We start from the raw sequence: 23,271 nt of genomic DNA, 5'->3' as shown, positions 1-23,271 counted from the left end.
TGAAAAGAGGACAGGAAGTTGGGAAGGGGTGAGAGGGGTCTGAGAGGAGTTGGAGGAACAGTGGGAGGTAGATATGATCAAAATACATTGTATACAAGTATAAAATTCTCAAGAGATGAATAAAACCAGTAGATAAAGACATTTATTTCCGCTAAAATGAAAAATAAAGGGTGCTTCTGATGTGTGGAAGCCCCTTGGGAGAACCTCCACACTGTGGCCTCAGCAGCAGCCCTTTGAAGATTTGTGCCATATCAGCATCCATGACCCCACTGACACATATCTCTGTGTGCTCCGTGTTTCAGATTTAATGGGTCACGATGGAGTCTGACTTCCTCAGTGACAGTGACAAGACTGGCTAGGAATGACATTTGGAGAGTCATCGGTCTGTTCTAGGTCTGGCGATTTGTTTCACCCTTGCAGCCTCATTTTGCTCAGCTATGACCATTCCGGACCCAGCAAGTGTGTGAGGAGGAGAATGAGGGAAAGATGCCAAGAGCTGAGGCTATTTTCTTGGACCTGGTACTTCCCCCCACGAAGGCCCTTGTTTCTGAGCTCTGAAGGGTTTTCTCTTATGTGCCCATGGGTTAGAGGTCAGAGGTCAGAAGTTGTCTTTCATCCATGCTCGGCTTCAGTGTATGCAAAGTTACTGGAAGTTCCCGATCAGCGGGACTGCCATGTTGCTGCTAAGGCTAAAGTCATAGGAACATGGTAAGAGAGTTCCTGAGAGGCAGCTAGCAGAACATGCCCACAGCCTTTCCCTTTTCAGAGTCCTCCAGGGAGATGTCTACGAAAACGGTTATCAGCAAACATCCCCTCTCCACCGTAAGAGCCAGTGTGGGCTTCAAGCGTGTCGCCAGGCAAGCCTCCGCCCTGCCAAGCTGTCTTTACCTAGCCTACCCCCCACTCCCTCGTTCTCTCTCCCAGGGCAAGTTTAATAAGCCAATATCAAAACCATCTATGCCCAGAGCTTTCAAAGATTTAAGACTTTTAAATGTGAAGCACCTCATTATATCTGACTATTTTCAATAAAAAAAGAGTCCCGATAAGGCTCTGATATGACACCAGTTATCAGCAGGATTTGTTTGACGTTGATTTGAAATGGGCACTGCTTGCTTTGGGGGTAATGGAATCAAACACTTGGCAACTGCATGGTGCAAGTAGATCGCTTTTCAGGTGTGGACACTGAGATGGAGGGAGACTGTGTTTGGGGTTTACCAAAATAAAGCTCCCTTGTACGGTGTGGCACACAGCGCTGGCTCCATGGACAATTGACTTCCTTCCCTATCAACCAGCTACAATGTTTACCTTCTTATTCCAACCATTTCCAAACCATTAAAACTAAGAGGATTAGCATCATGTTTCAGCCAAGGTGTACTTTTATTTCAGCAAATACTTCTTTCACTCTCGAGGGGATTAAAGGTCTAAAAGAAATGGTGCCTTTATGTGACACACTGTGTCACACAGGTTAATATATATATTTTAGAGACTATATTGTCCTTGTCTGGTGAAAGTGAATTTTGAAAAGAGTTAAGTTTCAGGACAAACAGCATAAATGGTGAAGATTCCTGAAAGTCAGAACCAGGTTTCCTGCCCTGTGAATGCTTGTAAGGGTATCAGTAAGGATCCAGGAGAGCAATGATTACCTCCACCCTGAGCAGGCCTGCTAAACCACATGACTGAGATGGAGCTTTCAAACATGTGTGAGTGCTGAGATCCTGGCTGGAGGAGGCATGCCCTTGTGCCTTTACCCACTTCTGCGGGTCCTGGGAGTCTAAATTTCAAGACTTAACCACTTTCTCCTGTGGCTTGCTGGTTTTTGAGACAGGGTCTTCCTGAACTTTGGAGGCTGGCCTTGAACTCAACACATCCTCCTGTTCAGACCCACCACCCCCACCCAAGTGCTGGGATTTAGGATCACGGGCTCTCGTTCTCAGCTCATTCACTCTTTCTTTATTCCTTCCCTCCTCCCTCCCTCCGTTCCTCCCCCCATTGTTTCCTCCTCTTCTGCTCTTCTCCCTTCAACTTTTAGTGTGTGTGTGTGTGTGTGTGTGTGTGTGTGTGTGTGTTTCCTACAGCCTATGTGTGGAGGTTGGAGAATGGCCTTTAAGTTAGTGCTCTCTTTCTACCTTGGGTCTTGGGGATCAAACTCAGGTCATTGGGCTAATGTGACAGGCATCTCTACCCGCTGAAGTGGCTCTCTGGCTCTCTACCTACTTACTTTTTTTAAATGAGAATTTTATATAAAATCAACTCGAAAAAGTCACAGCTGTGTCATGTCCCCTCAAAACTCACATTCTGTTGGGTGCTCTTTGTACATGTGTCTTTATTCATCTCACAGTTACCTTAAAGACCTACACATGTGATTTACAAGATATGGTCTCACAACCTAAAAATCGACTCAGAATTCATCAGAAACACAAAATCCCAAGACCCATGATAGAGCTAAATTTTTGGAACTCTAGAGCAGGATCTTATGACAGCCTCCCCAACCCCAGCTAACTTAGGAGGTAGAGAACAACTGATTCAGGACAAATACCTGTTTTAGAGTTATGTTGCCTAAGCATTCATGTTAGCTTTGTCACAGCAATAGAAAATTAACTAAGACAAACACTTATAAATTTTAAGTACTAGTGACCTGTGCAAAAATGTCAAAGGGCCAAACATACATGTAACTGGAATTTCTGAAGGAAGGAGCCAGTGAAGATACAAGGAAGTAATACTTCAAGTAAATACTTGAAGTAAAACACTATTTTCAAAATTTTATAAAAACTATAAATCCATATAGCTAAACATATCAATAAGCTACAAGCATGAGAAACATAAAGAAATCTAAACCCAGTGATATCATATTCAAACTATTTAAAAATCATCAATAAAGAGAAAATATTAAAAAGAAACCAGAGAGAAAGAAATACAGCACAATAGAAGAATAAACCTAGGTGACAGCATATTCTTCATTGAAAAAAAATGCTAAGAGACAGTGGAGACATATCTTAAATGAATAGGGAAACTGATATTCTAGAATTATCTGCCCAACAAATACGTTTTCCAGAATTTAAGGCAAAAAGGAATTTTGAAAACATGCAAAAGTCAAAAGAAAATCTTTGCTGGATTCAAACTGTAGAAGGTATTTATGGTGGCTAATCTTGGTTGTCAACTTGACTGGTTCTAGAATCAACTAAGACACAAACTGGGAGGGACTTCCTTGATCCAGCTATTTTAAGGGGGAAGACAGAGCTGAAATGTGGGCAACACCTTTAGGTGGCAGCCGAGATGAAGGGTCCTGGAAGAAGGAACACTTCACTTTTGCCTGCTTGCCTTCACTCTTGCTGGTAAGTTCATCTATCCTGCGGCTGCAGCATTCCTTTAATGATATTATAACCAGTTTTCTTGGGATTCCAGTATAGACTGAAGACCAGTGGCTCTCTGAGAATTCTCAAGGCCTTTCGGCCCAGCTTGGGACCACTGAGAGAGCTACACTACCCTGTGAACTGAACAACTATCAGATTCTTAGCCTCTTTAGTATGGGATATCCATTGTTGGACTACCAAGACCATATCATGTAGGCCAATCCAATAAATTCTTGTGTGTGTGTGTGTGTGTGTGTGTGTGTGTGTGTGTGTGTGTGTGTGTGTGTGTGTGTAGAATCTTAGGAATATATACATAGAGCAAAATGGGCTACTTAGACCAAATATAAAGATAACACATGATAAATTTTGGCTCCCAACCTATAACATTTTAGCTTTCTACAATCACAGACATTCTAACCAATTAGTCACCCCTGTAGAAACCATACACAAGTATGACACCTTCTCTGGGAATTCAAGTTTATGGTTCATCCATCTATCCGTGCCTCCTCCCCATTAACCAAGCATCAAACTTCATGCATGTGGAGTTCTTCCTCTCCTTCCCCTCTTACTCCTCCACCTCCTTCTTCCTCCCCAAAGAAGTAAAGGTAGCAGATGAAGGAAGGAAGCATCCCAAGAAACAAAACATCTACATACACCTTTGTTCTCAGTCAGACCGAATAAATGTGATTTCCCTGTCTGCAGACTCTTTTTATAATGAAGACATATCTCCAAGGGAAGATGAGATGCTCCAAACTACAGATCCCTGTGAGAGAGCAAGTTTATGAAGTCCTTCCAATTAGGAAAAACAAAGAAAGCTATCTGTCAAGGCACTTTTAAACACATTGGTGGAAACATCAGGCAGGTAGATTGCACAAAGCAGGGAGATCATTGTTCTGAGTCTCAAAGGCTGTCTGGTGACATTCTTAGCTTTGGGGTTGATCAACCACAAATAGGTAATTTACAAGAAAAAGTTTATTTCGGTTCATAATTGTGGGTGCTAAACGTGCAAGATCTGGTGAGGGCATGATGTTGCTTTGCCTTGTGGGACAAAGAAGAGGAATGGCAAATGGGAGCATGTAACAGAGACAGAACAAGGAGAGACGGTCAACGTAGCAGTCACCTTTATATTGCCATGTGATAAGACACCATAACTAAGGTAACATAAAAAAAAAGAGTTTGTTGGGATTTACAGATTCAGAGGCAACAGGCAGGCAGGTATGGAGCTGGAGCAGTAGCAGAGAGCTTACATCTGATCCAAAAGTACAAAGCAGAGAGAACTAACGGAATGATGTGGGCTTTTGAAATCGTGTAAGACAGTGCTTTCTGGCTCACTTTCTTAGTCATGCTTAGCTAGATTTATTTTCACACAACCCAGGTCCACCACCTGGCGATGGTGCTACCCACAGTGGCCTGGGGCTGCTTACATCAATCATCTATTGAAACAATATCTCACATACATGACCACAGACCACAGACCAATCTGATCTAGGCAATTACTCAATTGTAGTTCTCTCTTCCTGGTTGACTCTAGATTGTATGAACTTGATGGAAACTAACCAGTACAGGAACTGAGACCTGGTATACATTTGGTTGGACAAGAGCAGAGTGAATCCATAGCAGAAGGCAACTGAATCATGAGAGCAGACACTTCATTAATGGAATCAATGTCTTTATAAGAGAAGCCCCAGATGGCTGCCTTGTCTCTTCTACCGTGTGACCATGTAACTAAAAGTTACTATCAATGAACCAAGACTCTCACTAGGCCTGGAGTCTGCCAGCCCTTGGATCTTGGACTTTTGAGTCTCCAGAACTGTAGGAAATACATTTCTGTTGTGTTTAAGGTACTTGGGTTATGGCCTTTCACTACAGCAGACTGAACACAGGAAGGAAAGCTTCCTATCATTATCCACTGTCCTTCCTGGAGAGCTCTGCCCTCCCTTCTTCGTCCAGCTTCATCCAACTCAGCCTGAACTTCAGCCCAGGGTCTGCCCCACAGTGAAGCCTCCTCCGGCAGTGGTGTGTGTGTGTGTGTGTGTGTGTGTGTGTGTGTGTGTGTGTGTGTTTTTAATGACCCTAAGTCCCATGTGGACAGGCATCACATTCTTCCTGTCTTTTTCTCATGATTATCACAATGAATGACACATAGTAGGTGCTAAATAAATAACCACTGAACTGAACTAAAGATGTGCCGTGATATATTGTAGAGACCCCAAGGTCAGATAGCATGTTGCCTAAACATCAATTACCATCTTGTTGGTTGGGAGGCCATCTTGATCATCTTTGAATTCTCAACCCTTCCACCAAGACCTGGTGTCCAGAACTGGGTGATTTAATGCTGTGTGTACATGTGTCTGTCCCTCCATGCAGTCAGAAGCCATGTAAAGTCAGTGCCCAGAAAAGCCTGAAGTGACAGTGTTCTATCTGGTTGTTGTTGTTGTTGTTGTTACAGCTACAGAATACTCTGTCAAAAGACAATTTAAGGGAGAAAGGGCTTGTTTTAGCTCACAGTTCCAAGGGATACAGTCCATCATGATGGGGAAGACATGGCAGTGGGAGAAGGAAGCTGGGTCATCATATTTCACCTCACACAGGAAGTAACAGGGGGAGAAGGAGAAGAAGGACGAGAAGGAGAAGAAGAGGAAGAAGAGAGTAGAGGGAGAGAAAGAAAACAGGAAGTGGGACAAGGTTCTAAAACTTCAAGGACTGACCCCGGTGACATACTTCCTCCAGCAAGATTCTACCTCCTAGAGGTTTCATAACTTTCCCCAAAAGTGCCACCAGCTGGGAACAAAGTGTTCAGACAAACGAGCCTGTGGGGACATTTCATCGAGGTAGTGTGGCTCAAGGAAAGCATTGGGGTCAGCAGCCCTACTGGAAGTCACTCAGCTGTGTGACCATGGGGCAGGTGCTCTGCCTATCTGAACCCTGCTAGAACCCAGGCATCAACTACAGACTCATAAATAGCCAGATTGTTAATGGGCCCCAAAACCCCATCCCTATATACCTATGTCTCCTGAGTTTCATTTCTTTAAGGAACGCCCCCCCCCATCCCCATGGTAATATCTCACTGAAACTCTGAACATCTCCTTAAGACGCAAAGGTCATTTCACATGGAGCCTGGTCTCCAAGGTAGGAGAAGGCACCCCACTGCCACATTTCTTACTTTACTCTGGCTGTGAAGCAGCTTGCCCCCATGGCTCTTCTCTGTGTGGCTGGCATTGACATTTTTCAAGGCTTCTTGCTCCAAGGTACCAAGTTAGCTTCCAAACAAGGTGTTCCCCTCCCACTCCATCTGAAGAGCCTCTGGGGAGCAAGGAGCTCCAGTGTCCTTCCCCTCCACCTGCCAGGCCAGGGGACACTTACAGAAGAGAACAAGGAAAGAGACCTGGAGAGGTCCAGATCCACAAGGGCAGAGAGGCGTTTTAAAATGAAGGTGACCTCCAGCTGCAGCTGGCAGAGGTTGGAAGGACAGAACAATAACAACTCTGTTCCTAGAGTGCACCCTCATCTCACCTAATACACCGCAGTCCCAGACTAAATGTACTGCTCACATCCACATGGGGGAGATGGGAAAAGCATCGCCGAATAGTCGCGCATCTCTTCAGGGGATCACACAGCCCAGGATGAGAGTTTGTAGCAGTCTTCAGGTTAAAAACTACAGATGGCAGCCACATGTCAGTCATGCCTGCATCCATTCGGTCGTCTTGCTACTGAGAGCCTTCTCCCACCATGCTAGATGTGGGACAGACAGGTAGAACAGAGCTTGCTCTTGGGCTGGTGAGATGGCTCAGAGAGAAAGGTGCTTGCTACCAAACCTGATGATCTCCAAGATACCGCCCCCCCCCCCTGCCATGATGAAAGGAGGAAACCAGCTCCTGAAGGCTGTCCTCTGACCTGGACATGTGCTCCATGGCAGGCACACAAATACACGTAAATTAAAAAGTAAATTACAATTTAAATTTCATTTTTTACAGGCTGCTTTCCTACCTAGTGGAAAAATACAGTGACAAATAATCACCCAGAGAAACGTACAGTTACAAACTGTGATGTGCAGTGGGCAAGTGGGTGAAAGGCCCCGGATCCACAGCACAGGTAAGATGTCTTCCGGGAAAGAGCACTGCATAGCACCAACAGCTTGCTCAGTGACCGTGGGGTGACTTTGATGTGGGTCTACCAAGGAAGAAGGCAGTCTGTGTGTCTGTCTGTGTACAAACACCAGGGCTGTGAGGCAAGAGCAGGGGCAGAGAGAGAAGAGTGTGCACGCATAGAGAGAGGAGCTGGGTGCAGAGAGAGGTGGGGAGGGAGAGAGAGAGAGAGAGAGAGAGAGAGAGAGAGAGAGAGAGAGACAGAGACAGAGACAGAGACAGAGAGAGAGAGAGAGGGAGGAGCAGGCGGGTACACAGAAAAGCAGAGCTCAGAGCCTGACAAGCCTCTGATTCTGCCCAAATGATAACTTGCTGAGGGAAATGACCTTGCAGCTTCCAGGCTTTTCATCTAATTGCAAACCAGGCAACCTTAGCCACAGCGAGATCTGCAGATAGCCCACACTGTCATCGCCTTGCCTGGCCTTGCTGGCACCTGCCCTGCTCCATACCCTGGAGTAAAGGCACACATGTGCCTTCAGGACACCCAGCTGTTGGTGCTGCACTCACTGCCTAAAACCCTTTGAGTGTGTGAGCGCTGAGAATCCAGCAGGGAACATGGGTCCTAACTTAGACCCTGGGGCGGGGGTGGGGTGGGGGGCGCGGGAGGGCAGCAGTTTAACACAGAAGCATGTTTGAGGGCACAAAGCCACTTCGACACCCTCCTGCAAGGCTCTGGGAAAAAGTCACCAGTGCTCCTGTGGGACCCAAGTGTGGGGACCCAAGAAAGGAGTTTCAGAGAAGTCTAGGAATGCAGCCTGGCATTCATGCTAGAAGCTCCAGACTGGTCTGTGTTATTGTGCCATGCTGCCTTTCCCACCTACAAAGGTGAGTGTGGATCCCAGGAGACAGGGGAGGTGTTGAGGAGCGGAGAGTGTGGGTTGTGAAAAGTGGCTGATCTTGAGTCAAGAGCCGTCTTCAATAGGCAGGAGACAGACCCTTGCTTTCTCTGTTACATAAGATGGGTGTCTATATATAAATGCAGACACTCTATAAAAGATGGAAGGCGCAAAGGGATAAAGAGGAGAGTAATCCTCACCAGCAATCTCAAGGTGATGTGCGAGCTCTCTCCAGGCCAGGAACACACTTACCCAGGCACACGTACACATCTATTCATGAAAATGGACTCTACTGTGCAATGCTTTGTCACTTGGCAAAATGTAGAATATACTTCTGAACTACCATTTTCATGGCGGCATAATGTAGCAAATGGTTAGCCACAATTCAACTAACACACTACCTATTTATTATAAGGCATCTAACTTATTTCCCAATTCAGCATCCCATAAGGAGCATCCTTGAAGCTAAATCAGGACGTTGAAGGACTGGGGATAGGACCCCATTGGTAGAGTGTTTGCTAACATGCACAGGGGCCTGGGTTTGATCTTCACTGCTGCATAAGCAGGACATGGTAGTATGCCTGTAATCTCAGCACTTAGGGGAAATGAAGGCAGAAGAATCAGGAGTTCATCTACATAGGAAGCTCAGGGCCGGGCTGGGTGTGCAAGCATATATATATATATGTACACACATACCTCTGCATAGTATGTGTGTGCATGCAGTCTGAGCTCTTTTTTAGGAGCCCAGAAGTTCAGGGGCCAGTTGCATTAACCAGTGAAAGGGGCATAGTGTCTGTCTCCTCATTTAGTATCAGAGTCCCAGGTCTGGGTCAGAGCAGCTGTGACGTGCTAATGGAAAGATGTCTTTATTTTGGAGGTATCATTAACTCTCGAGAGTATTTCAGCAAAGAGCCCTTCAGTTTAGTCCCTCATGAGCCAATTCCAGCATTAGTTCAGTCAGAACTGCCTTTGACTGACATGCCCACCTCCATCCTATTGCTAAGTATCTATCGAGTGTCTCTGGGAAAGAGAGAGGGCTGACACATCCTAGTCCAGGCTGAGTGAGAGCCTAAACCCTTTCAACTCCAGCAACCAATAAGTCGTAGCAAACAATAGCCTCACTTTTGTTTCTGGAAAGTTCTCCTTGCTCCTTTGATTCATGAGGCCAAACGCAGCGGCACAACTTCAGGAAGACCGGAAACTCTGTTTAATTATTATGACAGTGCCTGGGCTTCCCTTTATGACCTTGAAGGTGACATGTCTGAGCTGGCTAGCCTGGAGCCTGGAAGCTCCATGAGCCAAGACGAGGGAGGAATTTAAATTCCTAAATGCCAGCTGTAGAGAGGGTAACACGAAGGAAGGATCGTTCTCAAAGGCAACGAGTGAACTGCCCAGAAGTTCCAGTAAAGGATCTTGTGGAATTCACTCCAGCTCGGGCTGACCCCAAACACTGTCTTAAACTGCAGGCCTCTGCCTCAACCACTAGATGAAGCCAGTAGCCCCCAACTCTGCAAACAGGGCTTGTTTGCTAAGATCATTGGGGGTGTGTGTGTAAGTGTTCTATATCTAGCTCTCTTTGAGAAGTAGCACTTGGCCGTTTGACACACCACCACTGTGCTCCAGACACGGGACAGCACACAGGAAAAATAAAGCTAGGTAGGAGGAAGGTGGCTGTGTCTCCAGGAGCTCCAGTGAGCTGGCAGGTTCTCAGCAAAGGCAGAATAGAGGCAAAGCCAACCTCGAGGACTCTAGAAGTGAAGGCTGAGTCCGGCTGGCCCAGGCCTCAAAAGAAATGCTAGCAGCATTTTCCCCTGCTGGCTCCATGCCCTGGGCTGAACACTGTAATGAGCCACCCAGATCCTCTCAGGGTCACGGTGCTTGTGATGTTTGAATGAGAAGTCCCCTGTAGTCAGGGCATTTGACAACTTAGTTCCCAGTGGGTGGCTGTTTGGGGAGGTTTGGGAGGTGCTCCCTTTCTGGAGGAATAATGTCACTGGGAGTAGGCTTTGAGGTTTCAAATGATTCATGCCATTTGGTGTTCGCTTTCTCTGTTTCCTGCTTGTGGTTCGAGATGTGATCTCTCAGCTGCTGCTCCAGTCACTGACATGCCTGATGCTTCACTTCCCCTCACTCCCTTCTCACTTCCACCCTCATTCCTCCCTCACATCCCCCTCATTTCTACCCTCACTCCTTCACTTCCTCCTTATTTCTACCCTTATTTCCCCTCACTTCCCCCCACTTCTGCCCTCACTTCCTCCCTCACTTCCCCACTCACTTCTCCCTCACTTCTACCCTCACTTCCACCCTCATTTCCCCCTTACTTCCCCCCTCACTTCCTCCCTTGCTTCCCCCTCACTTCCACCCTCACTCCTCAGGTCAGCTTCTCCCTCAGCCCACCCAACTCTACTTCCCAGAATATCTAAGAACCCACTCTACCCTGCCCAGGGCACCTGCAGTCAATTCCTTCTGAGACCCTGCTTCCTGGAGGCCTCATCTAAGATGCTGGCCTATGATATTCTTAAATGTTCTGGATCCTACAGCTTGCTAAGCACATGGACCATTCTAGCCATCAGTCCTCACATGACTCTGGAAGGGCAGCTTTAACCTTTTCAATGTAAGGAAAATCTTAGAGAAGCTAAGATTTCAAAAATCTGTCCGAAGTCACGGAGGTACATACACACATCAGACCTGGAATCCAGAGTGACTGTCAAACCTGATTCTCTGATATTCCATCTAATACACCCCACTCTTCAAAGCTAAGCTAATTTCTACCCTCTTCAGGGTTCTATCCAGGGTCTCCGCTGTGGCCTTATTGTCTCACCGTGATTTCCTCTACCATGTTAGGATGTAGCAAGGAAATACTCTGTAGACGCTGGACAGAGACTAGCGCCTTGCTCTTGTATTTTCCACCACCTATAACTATGAGCCAAATAAGCATCTATTCTTTATAAGTTACCCATTCTCAGGTATTTTGTGGTAGCAATAGAAAATACACCAAGACCATCTCCTTATGATGTTCTCACTCCCTCTCCCCTCCCCATCTCTGTATAGCTCCTTGTTAAACTTCTCTATGCCAGCTGCATTCTGCCTTCTATATGAGTTCTGAGACCATATCCCACACATGGAGGGAGAGCCATGTCACATGCAATGCTGGGTCGGCTCTCTGCCCTGCCTGGCAAGGAACAGATGAGTGGGAGATGCTTAGATTGCTGAGCCGTGTAGCTCCTCACACACATAGGATCTCCATCGTCTTAGAGCTTCTGGACTACACAGTTTGTGAAAATACACGTGTGTTCTCGAATGTGTGTGACATATTTAATCTTCAACAGCCATGTTATCAATGCAGTATCTAAGGATACACAAACACACTGGATTCAACTTGTGGGTTTAAAGAGATTTCTAGAAACAACAAGAATCTTTGTTGTCATTTTTGACTGTGACTGTTTTTTCTTTAAACACACAAATAAATCTAGGGACATTAAGTTCTGAACCAGAGAAAGGCCTAAAGGAATCATTAAATGTAAAAATGAAAAAACTCATCTCCTACCTTTGGCATCAAGCTGCCAGGTCACAGGTCACCTGACTGAGTAATCAGTCCCCAGCTGGTTTCTCATGACTTACGTTTTCCTTTGTATAAAATCATTATTGTCTTGCCACTTTGCAAGGGTGAAGAGCACCAGTTCATTGAGTGCATTGCAACGGTCACTGGCCTGGACAGTAAGAAGAGTGCAGTCTGTAGCTAGTGCCACCATCTGCCTCCTGGACAGAGCCCTTGTGTGTGCAGCCATTAAGCTAAGCATTGTTGAGATACAATTTGATCCTCCCTAAAATAAGTGCCATCACCACTCCCATTTTAGGAACACAGAAATAGACGGTGCAAATTGCCCCAAGTGATCACCCTGGGAGTGAAAAGCCAAGACCCCGGGCAGACCTACAACTGTACATCTTCCCAGATGAAACAGCAGCTGGTGGTCCCCAAGTGAGAGCCTGGATTCTCGCCCACCCCAGAATTTGGAAGAGGCCAATGAAGAGCAAACAATGGCCATCACAAGTAGTCTTTGCTGCTGCCTAGTTCTCTGGCGTCTCCTGTGGGAGAATCATCCTTACTGTCCTCCTGTTTCTGCGTGTCTTAGGAAGAGGGATTCGCAACTGTCTTTGCTCCAGACTCTTCACTACTTGTACTGCAGCCAGCCTTAGAAGGGCAAGAGCTTTGCAGGCTTCACAAGTAGAGCTGTCAACTGACTGGTACAGTGGTATAATTAAAGAATGATACCAGTTTCAGGGCACAGTTCAGGTAAGCCTGTTGCCCGTGATAAGAACTCCTGTTGCCCAAAGCATCCACTCTGCTTCAATAGTGTTGCTCCTTATCTGCACTGGGCAACCCTGTCCACATTCCACTGCCCTGGGGAAACTATGGCTGGGAGATCCCGTGCACACACACTGACTTGGCATTCATGAAACATCTGTCAGGTCTCTTACCTGTGCTCCCTTCCATCTGTGGTGAGCTGCACAAGACCTGCACAAGGTCAAGCCAGGCAAAAGGGCAGCATGGATGTGGCGGGGTCTCAGAGGAGGAGCTCTTGGGAGTTGAAGGAAGCTATTAGCCGTTGATGTTGATGGCTTCTGAGAGAGGGAGAGTCACTTCCCCTTTGGGAATGTGGCCATGGCAGGTTGCTCATGCCCCAGCGGATGGCCCACACTCACCACTCGCGTGCACATGGGCATCGTTAATTAGACTCAGGGGGTGATTAATAATCATTAAAAGGTGGACATGAGGCTGGAAGGGAGATGGAGTGGAGTCACTAAGAGGAGTTGCAGGCAGGTAGTAAGTGGATACGGTCAGTAAAAAAAGTATGAAACTTTCAAAGAGTAAAATGTGTTTTTTTTTTTAAAGTCTTTCATCTATTTCCAATGTGGTTGGCTCTATCCACAGCACTTACACTGCAGCATTTAAGTCCCCAGGTCCCTGACTTTGCCGTACTTTCTCACTTGCATTTATCAACTTCTCCGGCGCTGTTTGCTGTGCTGATGTGTTGTGTTTCTAGCTTTTGTCTGCTTGCTCCAGCTGGGACAGGAGCCCTGGAAGGGATTTGTGTGCTTTGTTCAAGGGAGCCTCAGTAAATAGAAGTTCAATAAATGAATGAATGGACTTGACTTTGTGTTGCACAAATTCTAAATGGTCTTCATAAAAACCCCAGAGCCAGATATCTGGATAAATACTGAAAGATCAGAGAGACAAGGGAACAAGCCACAGGTACTTCTCACCTTGCCAACTCCATGAATCCTCTGACTGAATGTCTCTGAGTCCTCAGCCCAAAGGGGTCCAGCTGGAAAACTTCCAGTCAAAAAAGCTCTCCAACTGAAAAAGGCTTAGTTCCTGTCTCCTCACACCTTGTATACCTTTCTTCACTCAGCCATATCACTTCCTGTCTAGTGCTGGGATTAAAGGCGTGTGTGCTTCCCAAATTCTGGTAGCAAAGGCATGAGATCTCAAGTGCTGGCATTAAAGGTGTGTGCCACCACTGCCTGGCTCTGTTTCTCTCCTAGACTGAGTCAATCTCATATAGTTCAGGGTGGCTTTGAACTCACAGAGATCCAGATGGATCTCTGCCTCCCGAGTGCTAGGATTAAAAGTGTGTACCACCACTGCCTGGCCTCTTGTTTAATCTAGTGGCTTGTTCTGTTTTCTGACCTTCAGGCAAATTTTATTAGGGTACACAACATATCACCACAACTTTGTGCATCTCAGGGAAAGCTACAACTTTAGATCTCATAGCCATCCAAATAAGAGCTTTGGTGGCTTTCTGTGGCTTGAGTCATTCCTGAAATCCTGGGGGCTTCATAGACGTAGCACATTAATCTTCCTCTGTGATTACCTGACATAGTCATAATTTTACTTTGTCAACTGTTTCAGCTTAATTTTATTCTTTAATCACTCACTCATTCATTTAATCAATTAAGAGTTCTCAAAGTCTCCTGGGCCTAGACACTCAGAGCTTTGGGAAGGGTTCTAGAAGAAGCCAGGAGCATGTGCAAACAAAGGTGGTACTCCATTCAAAGAAGCTCTAAATTTCTGACAGCAAGGGTGTTGGGAGGGACAGAGGGAGACAAGACTCTCTGGGTGACTTGGGCTCTTCAGCAGGTAACAAGTCCACAGAACCTAAAAACTCTCTGTGTCTGTGGGGTTGAGGTCCTGGGATACCCAAAGCCTGGATCCTGACTTGCTTTCTGTTGCCGTGATAAATGTCATGACCAAAAGCAGCTTGGGAGGAAAGGTTTTATTTAGCTTTCACATCCTGATCACAATCTATCTTGAGGGAAGCTAAGGCAGGAACACAAGGCAGGAACCTGGAGGCAGGAACTGAAGCAGATTCCAGGAAGGAGTGCTACTTTCTGGCTTGCTCCCCATGGCTTGCTCAGCCTGCTTTCTTTTACAACCTGGAACAATCTACCCTGCACGGAGTTGGCACCACCCATGGTGGGCTGGGCCTTCCCCCATCAGTTCCCCACAGAAACTCCCTTAAAGCTACTCTCAGAAGTTTTTCTCTTAGGTGATTTTAGATTCGTCAACTTGACAGTCGAGATGCATCATCACAGCATGTATGTGGCCTGGAGGGATGTTGGCTCACTGGGTTCAGAAGATGCTTATTGGGTGGGGTGTGGCCACATGGGATTTAGGGAGAAAGGATGAGACATAAGCTACTTAGGAAAGCAGTTGAGCTAACCCGGAGCTCACTTACTGCTTCATCCTTGGGAACTAGCCCAGCATGTAATGGTACTTAGTAAATATTGACCCAACAAGTAAATGGAGAACTAAAATGAGAGACAAGCCTGTCACATAGGAAAGCTATCCAGTGTAAGGATCCTCTGCTAAACTCAAGTTCCCTCTGGACAAAGGTAGGTCTGGACCTCTGCAGAGCCCAGTGTCTAGTACCAATCTGGGTCCTGACATCTCTCTTTACACGTGTCTAGCTAAAGATACTCAAACTTGGGTAGGCTCTAGGGGGATGTGCAGCAAAGGGTGACATCATTCAGGGAAAGCAAGGAGGAAGCCAGGCTCTTTGCTCAGCTGTGAGATCCTGAGAAAAGACACACAAGTGTGATAGCCTTGGAACACATGATTGGAGTGAGCCAGACAAGGTTAGGGACCTGTGACAGTTTCTCTGTAGACAGTGTACAAGATGGGCCTTGTGCCCATACCTCGGGTTTCCTCCTTCCATCTTAAATGAAAGTGTCCCCACCCAGCCATGTTGGTTAGAAATTAAATTAAGAGGATCCCTAGTATGGAAAGCAGGTCTTACTCTCTTCAACTGATCAGTGTGCTCTGGTGAACACATAGCCTTGAACAAGAGGAGAGTGGTCACTTAGGAGGAGCAGGAAATCTCTCCACTCTCATAAAGGGACAGATACTGGCAGCTGTGGATGGGATTCTGTAACCCTTGGTTGGAAATAAGCTAACACTGTACCCAAATTCCCTTCCCTGAGAAAGGGGGAGCAACAGGAAGACTCAAGCTACCTTGGCAAGGTTCTAAACCTGGCCAGGCCTCAACCTGTGACCTGCAGGGGCCGGGTGAGAGTTTGATGCAGGTAGGTACATGCTCTGCCTCTTAGAGTAGTTATCTCCTCCACCAGATTAGCAGTATCGAGTGGGACTATTGTAGATGCGCTGACAGGAGAAGGGAGGCCAAAGGTAGGAGGTAATGGTACGAGGTTGGTAGGACCAGAACTCCAAGACAGGGCATCCTTTAGGGGCTGAGTTGTTTTTTGGGGACACCCTGTTAGGTAGGATTCAAAAACCTCTTCAGGGTGCCTCTAATGGGAGGGCACAGCAAAGCAAGATGTTTCTGATGCTTGGAAAGCATTAGGATGGGAAAGAGGGTCCCCATGAGTCTCTAGGAAACCAAATTGGATTTGGGACGTGAGCTGAGCACTTCTCCAGCCCACTTCATTCACCTGTGGTGACTCCCCAAATGGAAAGCTGCTTGTGACCTCCCATCTGTACTGCTTATTATGTATCATAATTAAAATCTGATTCCTGATGAGGAAGACCTGGGGCTGGGGTAGTAGTCAGCCAGTGGCCTTTCTTGGTGTTCATCTTGAATCAGGGTAGAAGCCAAAGGTTGGCCAGGATGAGCAGGAGCTGGAAACCAAGATGGCTGCAAAGCTTTCAGGACAGGTGTTGTACAGCACCGTCCTGTGAGCAAAACAACTTCCATCTTCATTAGGCTAGTTGTGCCTGCTTCCAAGAGGCTATCATTATCTGGCTTGTTGACTCTTGACACTCCCTCATAGAGGGAAGAAATGGGGAGGGTCACTGGACCCTTACCTGGGATTCAGGCTGCTCTTCCTAGCCTTTAGTATGCAATTCTTCACTAACTGCATGTGTCATCAGGGTCTTGAGAGGTGACAGAATGTATAGGCTGGGGGTGGGGGAGGGTTAATTAAAGGGAAACTCCATCTCTGTGAATACAAGAAAGCTGTCATCCATACTGGGGGAGAAGCTTCCAGGACAACTGCCTTGGGGTCACCCACACTTCTACAGGCAACCTCTTGCCCATACTCTGTAAGTAAGCCCAAAAATCTCAATGGTTCCCTGTGTTGAGCTTTGTTACAATCATACTTTAGTTTGTTGGGATCTTATAAGAAGGGAATACTTATTATCTATGCCTTCCCAGGAAAGGAATTTTTTCAATGGTTGGGGAAATCATCATGAAATCAGAGCCCTAATTTGACATTTCAGTTCCCCATGTGCCTTACTTCTCACAGGGCACACGGAAGACAGTGGCCTGTGCACTGCCCACCCCACCCCCCAACCCTGGCACCATGCTCACCTAGGGTGGAAGCTCCACTGAGTCTTATAGCAGGAACTCCCATCTCCCCTCTGCTCCTTTCCCCTCCCTTTCTCAATTGAACACATATAATTTATGGTCTGTGATATACTGCCCTTCAGAATTGATTTTTGTACTCAACTGTTGTAGAACATTTTTGATGGACTAATGCCTCTGGGTGAGATATTTTTTTGTTATTGATGTATGGGGGTGGGCTTTTGTCCCCACATTGCAAAGCCCCCTGGCTGGGGGTCACTCCCTGGTCCCTTATAGCAAGAGCACTCAGCCAAGGGCAAGGCAGCCTTTTGAACTAAAGAAAATATTAATTTAAGACATTGTTTCCACATGAAATTACAGGAGCTTTCAGAAGCCCTCGTTAGTTTGATTCAGGGCTGGGCAGCATGGTGTGTCTTAAGGCTGAGATTGGCCACGGCACAGAAAGTTGCCTGACAGGGAACTAACAGAAAGAATTTGGTCAAGGACTCTAGAGCTTCTCCTCAATGGTCATTTCCAGTTGATTTGCCTGGGAAATCTCGTGGAGACAGGAAAGCAAAAATACCCTTTGTCTAATCTTTGAAATCAGAACCAGAGAGGCAGTTATCAGGTCCATAATTCCTGGAGTTGCAATTGGGCCATGTGGTTGGCCACACTCGAATGCACTTATGAAGCTCTTGGAAGTGATGGATAGTGACACTTCCTGGAAAAATAGGAATCCTGTTGTCATCGTATATGTGACATTCCAGCATAGCTCCCATTTATCAAGTGCCTCAAGAGACCTAGACTCATTTTACAGACTGACAAGGGGTGGCCAAGCCAACAAGGTCATCCAGTTAGGTAGGTGGTTGGAAGATGAGAGCCTAGAAGTTTCTGACCCCAACCCTCACACTGTCCTGCTGTACCAGGCTGCACAGGGCTGGGACCCTGAGGTTAGGACAGCCTCCATTTAGCTTCCCAGACAAGTTCATGAGACAAAACTCAGCAAGGTTCCCATTCTCTTTGGTTCCTGTGGCTAGTACTGGGTAGAGACTGGTCATCGAGATGCAATTCCAACAGTTGACTGGCAGCCTCTGATGGCTGGTGACTTACTATGAATCAGTGAGCAAATCACACATATTCATGACTCCAGGTGTGTGTGTGTGTGTGTGTGTGTGTGTGTTGTATATATGTGTATATTTGTTAGCATGCTGTGTGGTATATGCACATGTGTACATACACATGCAGTCACACATGTGGAGGCCAGAAGTTGACATTAAATATTTTTCTTTATTGCTTTTCACCGCACGTCTTGAAACAGGGTCCCTCACCATACCTGAAACTTACCAATTCTTAGGGCTTGCTGGCTGCTGACTGGCCAGCAAGCCCCAGGGTTCCTCTTGTCTTCTACACCTGGCTTTTTGCATGGTTCCTGGGGAGCTGAACTTTAGTCTTCAGGCTGATGTGGCCATCACTTTACCAAGTGAGCTCTCTCACCAGCCCCTAACCACTTCTTAAAGATTTGTGACAATATTTTCTTTTTCATTTATATTCCTCTTAAAATTAGAAAGAAAAAAATGAATATATGAATCAATGAATCACAGATGAATAATATGAAATCTAGTCAGTATTGTGAGTGTATATATACATATCCAGGTGTGAGTGTGTGTGTGTGTGTGTGTGTGTGTGTGTGTGTGTGTGTGTGTGTGTATAGGAAAAGTCTGTGAAAGCAAAAGTACTTGGGTCTCCCAAAAGTCCTACTTAGGCAGACTGGAGATGCAGGGTTTTCAGATATTTCTGTAATGCTCTACCTACCTACCCCTACCACCTTGACCCTTTACCAATCACACCAAGAGGAAAGGCTGACCTCAAGGGCACAAGCTGAGACAGGCCTCCAAAGGGTCCCATCTTCAACAGAAGGGACATTAAGGTCAGTTCATAACTATCTCCAAGTAACAGCATCTCAGAGACCTCCCACGCCAACCCCTCATCTACAACGGGCAATGCGAGCCTCCATAGGGAAGGCAGCCCAGGCACGTGGAGTTATCCATTCATCCCTAGAGCCCTTTTTCCTTTTATATCCCTGTCTGCAGATTAGCCCCAGGTGCCATGCATCCTTTGGTCACTGCTGCCTGGGCTCACCTGCAGATTCCCTGGCAGACAGCACACAACAAAGCCATTCCCTTGCCTTTCATCCCCTGCCCGCCTTCGGTTCCCTGCCAGGAGGAGCTCTGAGTCCAAATGCCCTTGAGTCTGCGTGGGGAGCGCAGTCTCCGGTGACATAATCGGGGACAAGGGACTTTCTCCACAGGTGCCATTTATTTTCAAGCATCTGCTCGATCCCTGTGGAGGGATGAAAACCACAGTGTCAACTGCCTGCTACTCAGCCCCATTGGAGGCCTGTGGGGTCTTAACATCAAAGCATTCTACATATTTATCATTCCTCCCTCCGCATTAAGCAAAGACATCTGACAGGCACACAAAAGCACCATAGTCTCCACTTGGACTCTAAAGAAGGCATCAGCAAGTTCAAACCCAAGTTGAAAATTCCCTCAAATAGGTATATTTTCTTTCCTGGGAAACTGGGGGGGATTATCACTTAGCATCCTCTCCAGAATCAATTTGCGTCCACTTAGCAGTCACTTCTGTTATAAAATAAAGGCGTTTATGGTTTGCCATGCAGGATTTAGTAAGTGACACCCAGGGAGCGCTGATGAGAACATTTCTGAGGCGGAGGGTGGGATAATAGACAATACGCTTGTCTTTGGTCTTCCTCAGCACCCCCTGAGGAGCGATCATGTTTATGCTTTGAAATACAACAGGAACACGTGGAAGTGTAGATTCAAGAATGATCTGACAAAGGGAACTGTTCAACCCTGGCCATGCTCAGCATCCTTAAGCTCACTCCGAGGAGAAGACGGCAATCCAGAGCTTTAGGGGGAAAGGCATGCATTTGTTCCTGGAAAAAGATCAGAACCAGGGACCTGCTGCTGTCCTGAGGGAGCCCATTCTTTCTTCCCTTTCAAATGTCATCTTGGTTACTTGGGTCTGCTTGGATATACGCGTCAGCTTTGCCTCCAGCAAAAGGCAAAAAACCCCTGAGTACTACGGAAGGAGGGTTGGTTTTGCTTTTGTTTTCCTGCGCTGGGGAACTCCAGTGGATGGAATCCAGTGGGTGGAAACCCTACCAAGGGTCTCACTGACTCCAGCATCCAAGCACGGTGCTTCAGTGCTGTGGCCCATCCTCTGCTCACACCAGGGACCAAGTTTCCAGGTGATGGACACAAGCTAAGAGTTTTACACAGGCATCCGGGTTCTTCAAGAAAGCTGACTTTAAAAACCTTGCGGCCTGGGGCCTGGAGAGATGGCTCAGCAGTTAAGAGCACTGGCTGCTTTTCCAGTGGTCCTGAGTTCAATTCCCAGCAACCATGTGGTGGCTCACAACCATCTGTAATGGGATCTGATTCCCTCTTCTGATATGGATGAAAACAAAGCACTCATATACATAAAATAAAATAAGCAACAACAACAACAACAACAAAAGAAACCCTCTCAGCCAAGAGCATAGCCATGGTGGCTCCTCCAGGGTTGTATTGATGGTCAAGTTCAAATGCAGCCTTTCCCGTGGAAGCAGAGTTGGGGACAGAGAATGACCAGTCTCCCTTAGCTCAGTAGACTCTGCACCCAGCCCTGTTCCAGAGCCAACAACTAGAGACCACTACTAACCTTGGGTAGGCACCTTAGAACCATCTCCTTGAGACAAGGCACATGCATACCAGGCCCTGGAGAAAGGCTTTCCTCAAAGACTCAGCTTAAGGTGGTTGCAGAATAGAACGAAAGGCTGTTTGTTTGTGTCTTTGGTGGGAGTCAGTTCACTGGGTCCTGCTCCCCAAGGAGGTCCAGCCAGATGCTTGGCCCTGAATGGACTGGGATGTGGCAATCTGCAGAGATCACAGAGCAGAGGAAGCTGTCACTCTCCTGATAGCTGTCACCCATCCATGCAAGCATGTGATGAGTGTTAAATAGGCACTTGTGCAAAATAGGACAGGATGTGGTCAACCTCACAGATGACTAATCAGAGAAGACTAGTACGTAGCAGAGAGGGATACCGAGGACTAAGCAGGAGCTGGAGGTGGGCATGTTCTCCTGGGGTGACCCAGAGAAGAATCTGAGAAATTCTGCACAGGTCTTCAGGGAAGGCTGAAGGACATGGGGTGGGGTGGGGTAGCTAAGGATGAAGGAAGTGGTAGAATGAGGAGCAGACATCCCAGAAATGGTAGGTGCAAAGGACCAGCAGCAAGGGTGACTCTAGTTTCCTGGAGAATGGGCAACAAAAATATAAGAGTCACAAAAGCTCAGGCATGTAGTAATAGAAAAATCCCCAAACCACAGTGGCATGGCTAGAGACATTTTATCCCTTGGTCCTGGGTCACACAGGTGGATCAGCCATCCCTCTTCTATCTGAAGCATGCTATGGCCTCCAAGGTTTCTGGGGAGGGAGTCAGCTGTGAGGACACACCAGCTATAAACTGCTTCAGCCTGGAAGTGTCATGTGTCACTTTCTCTAGTATCTCATTGGCCAGAGCATCTGATATAATTTCACTCTAGCTGCAAGGGATGCTGGGAAATGCAGGGAGAAACAGTGCAGGTATATTTTGTAAGCCTTTCCAGGTTTCTGTGTATGTGTATGCGTGGGTATGGGTGGGGGTGTACATGTGGGTATACATGTTTGTGTGAGAGATTTACACACGTGCACATGGAGACCAGAGGACAACCTTAGTTGTCAGCCCTAAGTACCATCCACTTTATTTTTTGAGACAGAGTCTGTCATTGGTTTGGGGCTCACCAGGTAGGCTAGGCTGGCTGGTCAGTGAGTTCTAGGAGTCTTCCTGTCTCCCACTCTCTAGCACCGGGGTTACAAGAGCATACCACACACACTAACCTTTTATTTGTGGGCTCTGGGGACCTAATTTGGGTCCTCATAATTACAAAGCAAGCACTTCTCTGCGCCTCAGAGAAGGAACACCTGACCAAGGTCACCGAGAGTATGTGTCCCCAGGCTGTGCTGCCCTTTCTATTCTGTAACTCCCCAGAGATTCCCAAGTGCTCTGGTTAGCATGCTCAAGGACATCACTCATTCCTCCAGACACAGTAAAGAAAGCTAAGATACATCCCACCGAGAACAAACCCAAGCACAGCGGGTGAGCATACCCTGTGCTCCCCCAAAGGAAATGAACCACAGGCTTGTTTCAGTTTCCCCAACATGTGCTGTTCTCACCTCTTCCCACAGGGAAACCCAGTTCCTGTGGTCCAGCTGTTCATGTTCAAACCCCGCTCCGCCACTAACTCACTGGGCAGCTTTGGGAAAGTTACTGAACTTCTCTGTGCTTCAGCTCTACATCCAGAAAATACAGTATCTTGTCACCTACCTTCTGAGAGATAATAACCCACGTAGTAGCGACAGCTTCTAACTAAACAGCTTCCAGTGTGCTGGCTGCTCTGGAAGGGACCTTACCTGCATTATTAAGTTTGACCTTCACCTCATGCCTGGGGTAGGTACTTTACTAGCCCATTTTACAGACAAAGAATTGAGGCCTATCAGGAAAGGAACTTAGACCTCTGTGGTATTAAAAAGCTGCTATTCTTCCCATGGTATTTGTGAGACCTTGGCCCTGTCCTGAAAGGACAGGCTTATCTGAGGACATGCATCTCAGCTGTGGGGCCTGGGGACAGAATGACAAATCCTAGACTTTCTGTGATGCAGAGGCCGATGACTCCTTCTCTGAGGACTGTCTCTCTGTGTCCAGCATCAGGTGTCTGGGCCTTTCTCCTCAGGTTCTTACCAAGCAAAACCCTTTGGTGACCTTCCTTATTTCTTCCCATTGTCCCCCTACTTTGCTGGGCTTCACCATACCTCTTTAAAATGTGCAATTACCAATAATTCCCTTTGTTGCACCCAAATGCGAACCACCGTCTTAAATTATTAAATAGAAGTGTTTCTGAAATATTTTATCTTGACATGTATCTCCGGAGTCAAATGACCCCGGGCAGTGTTCATAATTAATTTCATCAAAAGGGGGAAAAAGTGCTAGCAAGGGACTCCCTGAATGACCTGTCCTGGAGAAATACAGCTGGCACT

Source organism: Peromyscus maniculatus, chromosome 1 (assembly GCF_049852395.1).
Source record: "Peromyscus maniculatus bairdii isolate BWxNUB_F1_BW_parent chromosome 1, HU_Pman_BW_mat_3.1, whole genome shotgun sequence".
NCBI lineage: Eukaryota > Metazoa > Chordata > Mammalia > Rodentia > Cricetidae > Peromyscus > Peromyscus maniculatus.
Note: the sequence above shows the minus strand (reverse complement) of the source record.